The 12,394-nt window shown below is 38.5% G+C and overlaps 1 long non-coding RNA gene across 1 annotated transcript in view; it reads right to left on the reverse strand.

Moving 5' to 3' along the window:
• Positions 1–11,631: 11,631 nt before the first annotated feature.
• Positions 11,632–12,394, reverse strand: part of LOC121031958 (uncharacterized) — a 46,446-nt gene continuing 45,683 nt past the window's right edge. The window contains exon 3 of the long non-coding RNA XR_005791007.1: positions 11,632–12,003. This is a non-coding gene — a long non-coding RNA (uncharacterized LOC121031958). The remainder of the gene's footprint in view (positions 12,004–12,394) is intronic.

Raw genomic sequence — 12,394 nt, forward strand, 5'->3', positions numbered from 1 at the left:
ATAAATTACCTTAGTGTTGTGAAGGCAGTGTAATAGAGACAGAATTTTGTATTTCAAACTGCTTTTTAAAAGTTCATTTTTTACAGTGTATTTCAACACTTCCAGCTTTAAGAATTACATAAATAATCATCTTGGTTTTAGCTTCCTGATGTCTGGATTATGTCTAATCAAGGACACCAAGCAAACATATTATTGAATGATGCCTCTTTGTGTTTCTTTGAGAAGAGACATGGAGAATAAGGGGGAGGAGGGCAGGGAAAAGCAAGCACGAAGGTAGAGAAAAAGCCAAGGATCTCTGACATGCATCTCCCTTGAGGGATGCCTTGCCTATGGTCAACTCTAACCTACGAGCCTTTAAATGGGAACAGCAATGAGTAGAGCAGTGTCTCCCGGAAGAAAATATCCCAACACCCATAGAACGCTCTACTGAGTCCCTCAACAGAAACCTTGTTACACAAAATGTACCGCAAAGAAACAAACTTTTCTGCGATTTAAATGACTACAAGTGATATATTATTCTGGATTCTAGAAAAACCATTTTCTTGACTTTTCATAAGTATTGTTGAAAGAGAGTTTACAAGGTGCAGAAAAGGGAAAGCTTTTTAATGGTCATAAAAGAACGAAATTCATTCTAGTTCAAGAATTTCATATAAAGAATATGCTTTATACTAACAAATATAGCATTAAATCTTTAAAACAGCCAAAGTGAAAAGAGGATTGAAGACTTTGCAGAGATAATAGTGGCATTTTACAGCATCAATCTCTTTCGTAGGTAATGTCTACATTTTTATAAATCAACTTAAGGTTCTGTTAAAGTAGGGTGTTTTGTTTTCAAGCCACAATTGCCATTAATCAGATGTTTCTTAATTATCTGATTTAGATGATCTACTTTTTATGCCTGACTTATTGTAAGCTTTTTATTCTGATACGTAGTTCAAATGTCACTGCAGCAAAGGAAAAGCTGTATTTATATCAAAGCTAAACCTTTCTATGTATTTGTTCTGCGTGGCAATATGAATATAATTTAAGTCTATCAATAGTCAAAACCTAAACAAGCTCTAATTAACCGGCACTGTTGTCATCTGAGAATAAGCAGATGTTGTTGGACGACATAGGGCCGGTGATCAGCCAGCAGGGAAAGACTTCTAAATTCCCCCTTGCTGAGCTGAAATATTCCATTACACATCTGACAAATCTATGCCTTATTACTTGTCTACCTGCCATCGTGAGGATCAACTTAGGACATGGACAAACCTTCAACAATGAACATGCTGCTTTCCCTGATTTTCTCTGTTGAGCCCTACTTGTGATTATGCAAGATTTTATGGGGTTCCAAAAAGAAAAGTAGATAATGTCCTTTAAAAGTTATGTGTTGGGTGACCCTAGTCTCAAAGCTACGAAACTGCTAATAATGACCCATATTAAAGATATCCATCACTTGTGGTTAATTAAACAATAGTTACCTTGAACTAAGAATTTATGATGGATGATCCATGGATCTTTCCTTAAAAATTTCTCCACAAATACAAACCAGATTTCTCATGTTTCATTAAATGAGTATACTTTGTCCTTGCTTCAAAGGGATTTGTCTTACAGGTGGCCCTGGATATATTTTCTTGTTCTGGATACTTTTTAAAAGCAAAACAGTTTTGACAAAGAAAATGGAAAAACATCCATCATGTCCATCGATGTTACATTCCTGAACTTGAAGTCAGAATTCTACTGAAGTGATCATGGACTAACATCATTAGTTAGCTAACACTATATCCAAGACTCCCTGTGTGTCCAGCATTATACTAAACACTTCACATTCATCATCTCAGTTAATCATCACAATAATAGTAAGAAATAACTTCTAACCTTTTATTATGTTTTGCTTATTATTGTTATTGTCATAAGCACAAACAAAAACATATCCATTTTAAAGATATGGAAGCCAAGACAGAAAGTTAAATAACTTACCTAAGTTTGTACAACTAGATAAGAGCAAAAATTTGGATTCCAACCTAAATCCCAAATCCCTGTTCCTCATCACTATACTACTTAATCTTTCTAATCTCAGTTTATTTGTCTATAAAAAGGGGTGAAAACATTATACCCCTTGCCATAGTGAAAACCAGGGACCAGATTTATCATCCCCTTATAAACAATTGAAAAAACTAAACATCTGTTTCAGACGATGGACAAAAGGCAGAACTGGACCATGATCCATAACAATAGAGAAACAAAATTGTGAGTCCTATGAAGTCCTGACTTTGACACATTTCAGACCAGTGGCATAGAGGGGACCCCTAAGTAGAACCTGAGAGTCATACTGAGTTGAGGACACATAGATTGAAGCAAGGGGACTAAGGTAGCCAAAATTTGTGGAGGAGAGTACCAGACAGGAAGGAGCTACATAAAGGCCTCCAAAAATTGCATTTGGTGACACTGTGTCTGTTGATAATGGGATATTAAACTGTGCATACACTTAGGGTGAAATTCCATGAAACCAGGCAAAAAAAAAAGGGGGGGGGGGCTGTGTGCTGAAAATTCCTAGACATCATAAAGGGTAGAAAGACATTCAAGGTCTGACCAATGATATTGGGAAATCCTCATTGATCACCCTGATTAATGAGCCCATGAGAGTCACACTTTAGTATAGTTGTGCTAAAACACCTATAGAGTAAAGGTGGCTTTAGATAAACCCTAGCCCAGCCTAAAAGCAATCCCAAAAGAATGAAAAAAACACAACACATTTAAAGGTCTCCCAGGACAAAGTCTGACAATCTTTTATTAAAGAGAACAAAATAGGACAAAATAACAAATCAACGTAAAGTTCCAAATATTCATCATCCGATATAAAATGATACAGATGTCCCCAAAGAAGTATGCTGTGAACCTTAACCATGAGAAAAATTGGTTAATAAAAGTGATTTTTAACAAGGGTGCTATATTAATTCAATGGAAAAAGGACAGACTTCTCAACGAATGGCTCTGGAACAATAGTTTTCTCGTGTGCATAAAAACTAAAGTCAACACTTACCTCATACCACACACAAAACAACTTGAAATGTGTCACAACTTAAACATTACATCCAGATATATAACATTTGCTTTCTATAGAGTCAGTAAGATTCCCTAAATAGGGCATAAAAGGCCAAAACTAAAAACAACATGATAAGTTGAATTTTATCGAAACTAAAAATTCTGGATTTTGAATGAGCATTAATAAACTGAAAATGCAAACTAAAGAATAGAAGAAAACATGGGAGTTACATATGTCTGACAAATGGCTTATATCTAGAACTCAGTCATCAATAAAATGCAATTTTAAATCTACAATGAGATACCACTACATATCCACAAGAAAGGCTAAAATTATAAAGGCCAATAATACCAAGTGTTGGAGGGTATATGGAGGAACTAGAACTCTCATACACTGCTAGTGGGAATGCAAAATAATACAACCATTTGGAAAGGAAGTTAGCAGATTCTTCTTGAAAAAAGGAAAGTTTTAAAAGTTAAATGCCTACTTCTCATATGACAAAGCATTCCACTTTTATATATTTACCCAAGAGAAGTGAAAACACATGTCCTGGCTGAACAAAGACCTATAACTAAAGGCTCTTTTCATAATAGCCAAAAGCTATAAACAATAAACAAATGGTGGTAGAATCATACAATGATTACCACGCAGCAATCAAATGGAACAAACTACTCATACACGTCCCCCAAAATGGATGAATCTCAAAAACACTATGCATTATGCTGTAAAAAGAAGCCAGGGACAGTGGTGTGCATACTTTATGACTCCATTTATATGAAACACTAGAAAAGAAATCAAACCAATGGCAGTCTTGAGCCAGGGATGACGGGGAAATGCCAGGAAACAAGCACAAGGCAATTTTTTTTTGAGATGATAGAAATTTCTGTAGTTTGATTGTGGTGTGGGTTAGATGGTGTACAGATTTGCCCAAACTCAAGCTACACATTTAAAATGGGTATAATTTTAAGTATAAAATATGCCTTAATAAAATTGACTTTTAAAAATATTTTGTAAACTTTTTAATATCTTTTTCCTTCTTACACTTTTACTTTGAGACATGATAGGAAAATTCTACAAGTACACATGGAAAAATAAGACGTGATCACAGTGAAAATTGGAGACAAGCCAGAAACCTTTAACGCTTGTCAGCTAATGTGGAAGCTAAAGTTCTGAGAGGGACATGCTGCAAGGCTGACAGGAATGGTAACGGTGTTCCTCTCTTTCTTCCTCACCCTCTCCTTCAACAGGATCCACACCAATCTCCTCATAATTCTTCTCCAGGGCACCTATGTCCTCAGAGGCCTCAAAAAACTCTCCTTCCTCCATGTTTTCAACCACTTACCAGTGAATAAATCATATATACATCAGGTGAAACTTGTGGTCCAGGCGAGCCCAGGCCTCAGCAATGGCTGTGGGATTGCTCAGCATGTGCACAGCTCATTGTACTTTGGCCAGGTCTCCACCAGGTACCACAGCGAGAGACCTGTAATCAATACCAACGTTGAAGCCAGTGGGGTACCAGCCCACAACGGGGATGCTTGGTCTTGTTGGTGGCAATGGCAGCACTGACGTCTTTGGGAACCACATCACCATGGTACAACAGGCAGCAAGCCATGTATTTACCATGATGAGGGTCACATTTCACCATCTGGCTTTCTGGCTCAACTCACCTACTAGTGGTCTCTGCTCAGAGGACTGTTCATGGTAGGTTTTCCCAGTAGAGATGACAAGGGCATATATGGCCAGAGGGAAATGGATGTGGAGATAGGATACCAGGCGGGTCTGGAACTCTGTCAGATTGAGGGCTCCATCAAATCTGAGGAAAGCAGTGACGGAAGACACAATCCGGCTAATGAAGCAATTAAGATTAGTGTAGTTGGGGCACTCAATATCGATATTTCTATGGCAGATGTCATAGATGGTCTCTTGTCTATCATGAAGGCACAATCAGAGTGCTCCAGGGTGACATGGGTAGTGAATAGGAGTTACAGGGCTCAACTACAGCTGTGGAAACCTGGTGGATTGGGTAAATGGAGAACTCCAGCTTGGACTTCTTGCCATCATCAATTGTTATTCCATCAGCAGGGAGGTGAACACAGAACCAGTTCCCCCTCCAAAGCCGTGGAAAACCAAGATGTCTTGCACACCTGTGTGCTTGTGGGCCACTTTCTGAATTTAGTCCAAGATAAGGTCAATGATCTCCTTGCCAGTGGTATAATGCCCTTGGGCATAGTTATTGGCAGCATTTTCCTTGCCTGTGATGAGCTGTCCAGGGTGGAATAGCTGGCAGTGGGTACCAGTGTAAACGTCACCAATGACTGTGGGTTCCAGGTCTATAAACACTACCTTGCGCACACACTTGCCAGCACCCACCTCACTGAAGAAGATGTTGAAGGAGTCATCTTCTGTCATTTGGCATCTGGCCATTGGGTTGGATGCCCTATTGCAGGCAACAGAACTCCAGTAGACATTGCTGACCTGGACACCAGCCTGGCCAACATAGATAGTGATGCAGTTGTGCGTGGTGGCTACAGACTAGGAGGCACGGGCAACAACAGGAGCAGACACCAGGTCCCAGTTATCGTCCCTAACAAGCTGAGTTGAGGTAAGTCATGCACTGACTCTATCAAGTTTTTCTAAAAGGAGGAGTTATATCATTACCTTTCTGATATGGACTGAATTGTGGCGCCCTCAAATTTGTATATTGAAGTTCTAACCCCCAGTACCCCCAGAATGTGATTGTGTTTGGGGATAGGGCCTTTAAAGTGATCATTAAAGTGACGAGGACATTACGATGGACCCTACTCCAATGTGACCGGTGTCCTTATAAGAAGAGGCAATTAGGAGACACACACACACAAACATGTACACGCACACATACCGGGAAGACCATGTGAAGACACAGGGAGAAGACAAATGTTTACAAGCCAAGAAGAGAAGTCTCAGAATGAAACCAGCTCTGCTGACACCTTAATTTTGGATTTTTTGCCTCCAGAATCGTGAGGAAATAAATTTCTCTCATTTGAGCCGCTCAGTCTGTGGTACTTGTTACGGTATCCCTAGTAAACTAATACAGGCCTACAGGGTTATGGAGATAATTAAATTAGATTATGATTCATGGAAACACAAGATATAATAACTTTTTTCCCTTCTTGATTTTCCTAGTAACAAGTAGGGTTAGAACTACTCATATTTATATTCAAAATTAATTGGGAAGACTGAGATCCCTTTCCAACACCTGGAAGAATTCCTAAACCCTTCTGTTCTACAACTAGATTAGAACCTTCTCTTTCTAAGCATCATGATTCTAGTATTACCTTTTAATATAAATGAGCTTTCAGTGAGGTTAACATTTATCTGATAAGCTATTAAAATATTTAAATGCTTCAGTATCTTTCATAAATAGCCGCTATCCTAAGTCTACTGCCCCCCCCCCCTCAATTCCCTCCCAGAGTAGCTCTTCGGGTCCTTCCCCTGGGACCTAAATCTTTCTAGGATCCAGCACCTGAAGGGATAATGTTTGACCAAAGTGAGGCCATCTGTTCTTATAAGTCAATGCCCCATGCCACACTTACGATTAGTTATTTTGACTAGCACTGGTTTTAGGGATGTGGTTTTTTTTCAATATATGAAATTTATTGTCAAATTGGTTTCCATACAACACCCAGTGCTCATCCCAAAAGGTGCCCAGGGATGTGTTTTGAGAATGGGGCAAAAGGCAATAAGGATGATTAACTTGAGAAAACTTTTTTTTTTTTAAATACAGATTTGTTTGATATGGGGTACATGTTTATTTTGTCGGCCAAATGTAAGGCTGAGCCATTTCAATTTAAGCACACTTAAACAAGATAACGTTTGCAACGTTTTAAGGTACAAAACCTTACTTGTACACTCAAATTTAGGGCCCGGTCTTCATTAACCTCCTCTAGTATCAGGTGTTTGTGATGTCTGTCCACTTCCGTGCTCACAAATATAAACCAAGCCTGTGTGTGTGTGTGTGTGTGTGTGTGTGTGTGTGTGTGAAAGAGAGAGACAGAGATAGAGATGGAGACAGAGAGATGGAGACAGAGACAGAGCGGGCATGTGCTCTCATAAAGGTCGAGCTTTTTTGGTGTGCTGGCAATCTATCAGCAGAGTGAGGGCTGTCTTCTGCTGGTGTTGCAATACAGTATAATAATGCTGCATTTAAATTATACGTGTATGCACCGTGCAGGATTTAGAGCATTTTGCTTGGAACTAAAACTAAAGCAAATGAAAGCATTTAAAATAAAAACTGTCAGCTACGACATCGCTGTTCCCATTGCAATGCCATTGAGTTATTTCAAAGAGCTCAGGTGATTTGATAGAGGAGACGCAGATGAGGTTTTCTAGTTTTGCAGCAAAGCTCACTTACTCGCTGAGTGCGGTACCACTGTTGGTCATGGGAGGGCTGCAAGAGGCAGTTGGCCATAAATGCCCCTGTTACCTAAGAATTACTAATCAGTAAAGTATTGGAGGAAACTGTGGCATCCTAGAAAAATATGCTCCCTCTCCCCTCCATCCTATTATTGGGATACGACCCACTCCCCAGAAATGGCATGAATTTTTATTTCGAAAGAAGAGTTCGATAGCTGTGCCTCCCACTCTTGTGAAGTTTCAGAGTGTGAAATGTGGAAGTGAAGTCGAACTGTCTGGATTGAGAAGTGTGGGAAGATTTCAAAGGTTGAAGCTTTAAGACATATGTGTGGGAACGGAGCAGAAATTGCAATTGGCTATTAATACCAAAGGCTAATAGTTATTACCATTGTTACCATCAATAAAGTTTTATTTCCACCTACTAGCCCGAAGTATTATTTTAGGCACAGAAGTGATGAAAAGACATCATAAGTGATCATTTTGTCCATAAATTTATTGTCTGGCATAACAGAAGACAGATAGCTTAAAGGGGAGGGCTTTTTTTTTCCTACTGCTTAATACAGGCAGGTGGGATGAAGTGATGAAATAAATGGGCACCAAGTGTTATGTGACACTACTTGTGCTCCAAGTGGCATTCAGTGGGGACTGTGCACAGGGGACGATGAGCTTGAGTTAGACAGGAGCGTAAGTCTAGCTTCCATGAGTTAGCCTCTCAATTCTAAAATGGCCATATTAAGATTAGCAAAGTAATGCATGCAAATCATTTAACACAATGCCTAGCATATAACCCAGGCATGAAAAACAATAATTTCAAAACGTCAACAACAAAAAAATTAAATGTAGCAGAGAGCTAATACAGACAAGTAATTAGGTACACAAGGTTGCAGCATAAATAAAAGCCATATCCTGGAAGAGTTTTGCCTCTTTTTTTCTATAGGTTTTGAGGAAACTCTAAATGTATTTCAGGCAAGTAGTATGCTATGGGGCCAGAAACAGTTAAGGGAAGATGCAACTGAATGTTTTTTTATTTTGCTTTTTGACTTTTTTTAATGCAAGGAGGAAGGGGAAATGCACAGTTATTTCCAAAGGAATGTATGTGAGTTTGATATTTAGAACAGCAGGCTTCAAGTGAAACAATTTAATGACACAGAATTATATTTTGACTAATGTCTTGGTCTATTTGAGAGGGTACTTTGGGTCAAAAATCAAAAAAGATTCCCTGCCTTGCTGAGCCCAATTAATTAATAAGGAATTTGACTAAAGCAATAAAAGGTTCATTCCCTTAACAAATAAACATCACTCTAAGGATTTCCAGAAAAATCCACTCATCTTTCTACTCAACTTAATATTAATTAACAATCAACTATCACCTACACTGGATTCTTAAACTCCACTCACCTGGGTCTCTTTCCTTAATTGTTTCAAAGACCTGAGATTTTTGGTAACTCATCTCACTCTGCCCCAATCTTAAAAGGGTTGGATTTTAGAAAACTAATTAATCCAGGGTCAAGGTCTACAGATCACTGGACCTGTCTTTTGAGGTAATCTTCCTGCTTCTTTTATCCCAAGGACAACAATAATAACCAATTACAGTCTGTACTTTCCTGTCATGGACATTAGGAGGCAGGTTTCCACTACTCTCTAGAAAAGTTTCAGGTAGGCAAAAATTCCCATGAATGTACAAGCTCCGATGACTTAAGTGCATCTTTGCTGTAAAGATCACCTGTTACAAGCACTGCCTGTTGGAATAGAATAGCCTACGGCTTTTTCTCTCCAAGCATGGCATTTAGCTCCACAAGGAGGAAGCCTCAGCAGAATTGTCCAAAGACCCTTCCAGGGAAAGCAAACCTCACTCCTGGATCCTGCTGTGAATACACATTATCTAATCATAATAATGTAAGATGTGTTGCGTTCATAGGTTCTCAATTTTGGAGCTACTCAGACAACATTTAAGGTTGAACCAAAACTCTGAACATACAAAATAACTAACTAATAACTAACTAATTAGAAGAAGTTACAAGACGAGGGAAAGGGGAGAGGTGAGAGATGCCGTAGGGACACTAATGCCTGTATTTTACATAGGGAGAGACCCAGAGACGCTGTCGAAATTAATGAAAAGAAGAACAATAGGTTTCATTATATTATTTAAGGTTAAAAAGAGAAGCAAGGAAAGCATCAAATAATGATACAGGTTATTTAACTTGGGAGATAGTGTTAGTGAGCTAAATTTTTATTCATAGCCCAGGCTTAATTAGCCACTGTCTACAGAAAAAAAGATGCAAGTTTATTATTTACAATTGTAGTGATGAGCCCCAGAAGAACTGAAGACAGAAATAGTTGAGGTCATTATCTCTGGCTGGAATCCGGGGCAGAGAATAAGTGTTCATATCAGTTTAGGCTCTGCAAGAGCTCTACCAAATAAATACTACTTATGTTTTTTTCTCCTTCAAAAAACATATTAAAATAAATATACATATATTGGGGTGCCTGGGTGGCTCAGTCAGTTAAGCTTCCGACTTCAGCTCAGGTCTTGATCTCCCAGTTCACGAGTTCAAGCCCCACATCAGGCTCTGCACTGACAGGTCAGAGCCTGGAGCCTGCTTCGGATTCTGTGTCTCCTTCTCTCTCTGCCCCTCCCCCACTCATTCTCTCTCTCTCTCTCTCTCTCTCTCTCTCTGTCTCTCTCTCTCTCTGTCTCTCTTTCTCAAAAATAAATAAAACATTTAAAAAAATTTTTAAATAAGTATACATATGATTTTACTGTCCATATATCACAAGATAATAAAATCACACTTTATATATGTAATAACACCTTACAAAAGATTTTAGTGAACACTCTAACCATTATGATTCCATTTGCCACAATAACCTTGTGGATAGGTAGGACTGCTATTATTAATTTTTCCCTTCTTGTAGATATGGAAATACACTGTCGGCTCCCAGCAAGATAATTTATTACTGGAGATCATGTAAGTGGCCAAGTAAGCCTTGGCTTTAATCCAGGTCTTCTGACTTTAGTTCACAGCCATTTCCATCAGAGAAGCTAACATTTTTTGCTTTCCCAAGACATGAAAATTTTAGATGGCCCTACCAACCCTGCCTGGAATTACCAAAAATTATTGTTATGTTACCGAGAAGTCGGTCAGTCACCAAAAACTTAAGAACAAGTTATTTTTTCAACATCTTAACTTCATAAGAAAAAAAAAATTTAAAGAATTTAATAGGTACATATTTGGAGACACATTATCAGAATGTCTTCAGCTAATAGAATTATTAAAGCTCACATATTTACTGATATCTGAGAAAATTACATCACTAGGTCTACAATTATGACAACTTTGTCTAAAGTCTCAGCAATATGTGGGCCACATGTGTAACTTAGATTTTCCTGGCAGTCATATCAAAAACGAGAAGGAAACAGACAAAAATTCATTATTTCAACATACACATAAAAAAATAAAAATAGTTTTTAAAAACTACAAAAGAATACATTCCTTTTTTCAAATGAACTTTTTTTTTTAATTTTTTTTCAACGTTTATTTATTTTTGGGACAGAGAGAGACAGAGCATGAACGGGCGAGGGGCAGAGAGAGAGGGAGACACAGAATCGGAAACAGGCTCCAGGCTCCAAGCCATCAGCCCAGAGCCTGACGCGGGGCTCGAACTCACGGACCGCGAGATCGTGACCTGCCTGAAGTCGGACGCTTAACCGACTGTGCCACCCAGGCGCCCCTCAAATGAACTTTTTAAATTTATTTACTTATTTTGAGAAACAGAGAGTGAGAGAGTGCGAGCGAGAGTAAAAGAAGGGGAAACACAGAGAGAGAGAGAAAATCCCAAACAGTCTCTGTGCTGTCAGTACAGAGCCCAAAGCAGGGGCTTAAACTCCCGAACCATGAGATCATGACCCGAGCCAAGATTAAGAGTCGAACACTTAACCTACTGAGCCACCCAGGAGCTCCATCAAATGAAGCCTTTGCAAAGAGGTGTGCATTTTACACTTATAGCCTATCTCAGGGCAGATTCACCACCTTTCAAATGCTCCACAGTCACTGTTAAATGGATACAGACGAGGTCCAAACAGTGTAGGGATCCCAAGCCTGAGATTCAGTAACCCAAATACCCAAAACTGAAAGATAGGAAGATAGTGCAACACTATAAAATATCAATAGTTCAGAACCAGTGCTGAGTGATGAATCAAATGTTTGTCAAACTATCCAACTAATCCTTCAGAATAAAGGGTTGTCTCTGTCATCTTTATGAAGAAAAACTATCTTCAATTATAAACCAGTTGCCCTGCTAGATACTTTCATTCTAGTTTCCTTCTTGCAAAAATGTTTCAACTAGGTTTTTAAATTTAATATCCTACACATAAACTCAGCAGATATTTCTGCTTTGTATCAGTAGTGAGATAATTATTAAGAATATAGTTAAGGAAGAGGTAGGACTATTCTCAACTATCCCAACCATTAGTCATGCTGCAAATCTGGAAAGAGGAACTGCCTGTGAATCTGATGAGCTCATGACTCTTGATCTCATGCTATTCATGCTTCCTTGAGGCTATTTTCAAATCAAATGAGCTGATGAAAAGAAAAAAAAATCAATTGGTAATGATGTGAAAATCAAGCTTAGGTTTTAAAGTTCCCAATCTACAACATACATTGAAATAGTTACCAGGTGACTGGAAGCATCTGCTAGAGCAATCATTCTTTGCTAAAGTTTTACTCTTATAACGAGGAGGTGAATTAAAGATAGCTACACATATTCGCTGAGCATTATCCATAACAGAACATATACATACTCACAAAGCTTAAAGTTGAAATAATTATATGTGTAAATACAATTTAATTCGAAAATATTGAGGAATCTCTTCCAACAGACCAATTTATTCAATGCTTTGACAAATGTTCACACATAAATTTATTTTAATAGGCCCACCAGGATATAGTTCGGTTAAGGCACCTTTACTAT

The sequence above is a fragment of the Herpailurus yagouaroundi genome, unplaced genomic scaffold, assembly GCF_014898765.1.
Source record: "Herpailurus yagouaroundi ecotype Mexico unplaced genomic scaffold, PumYag 28, whole genome shotgun sequence".
Classification (NCBI taxonomy): domain Eukaryota; kingdom Metazoa; phylum Chordata; class Mammalia; order Carnivora; family Felidae; genus Herpailurus; species Herpailurus yagouaroundi.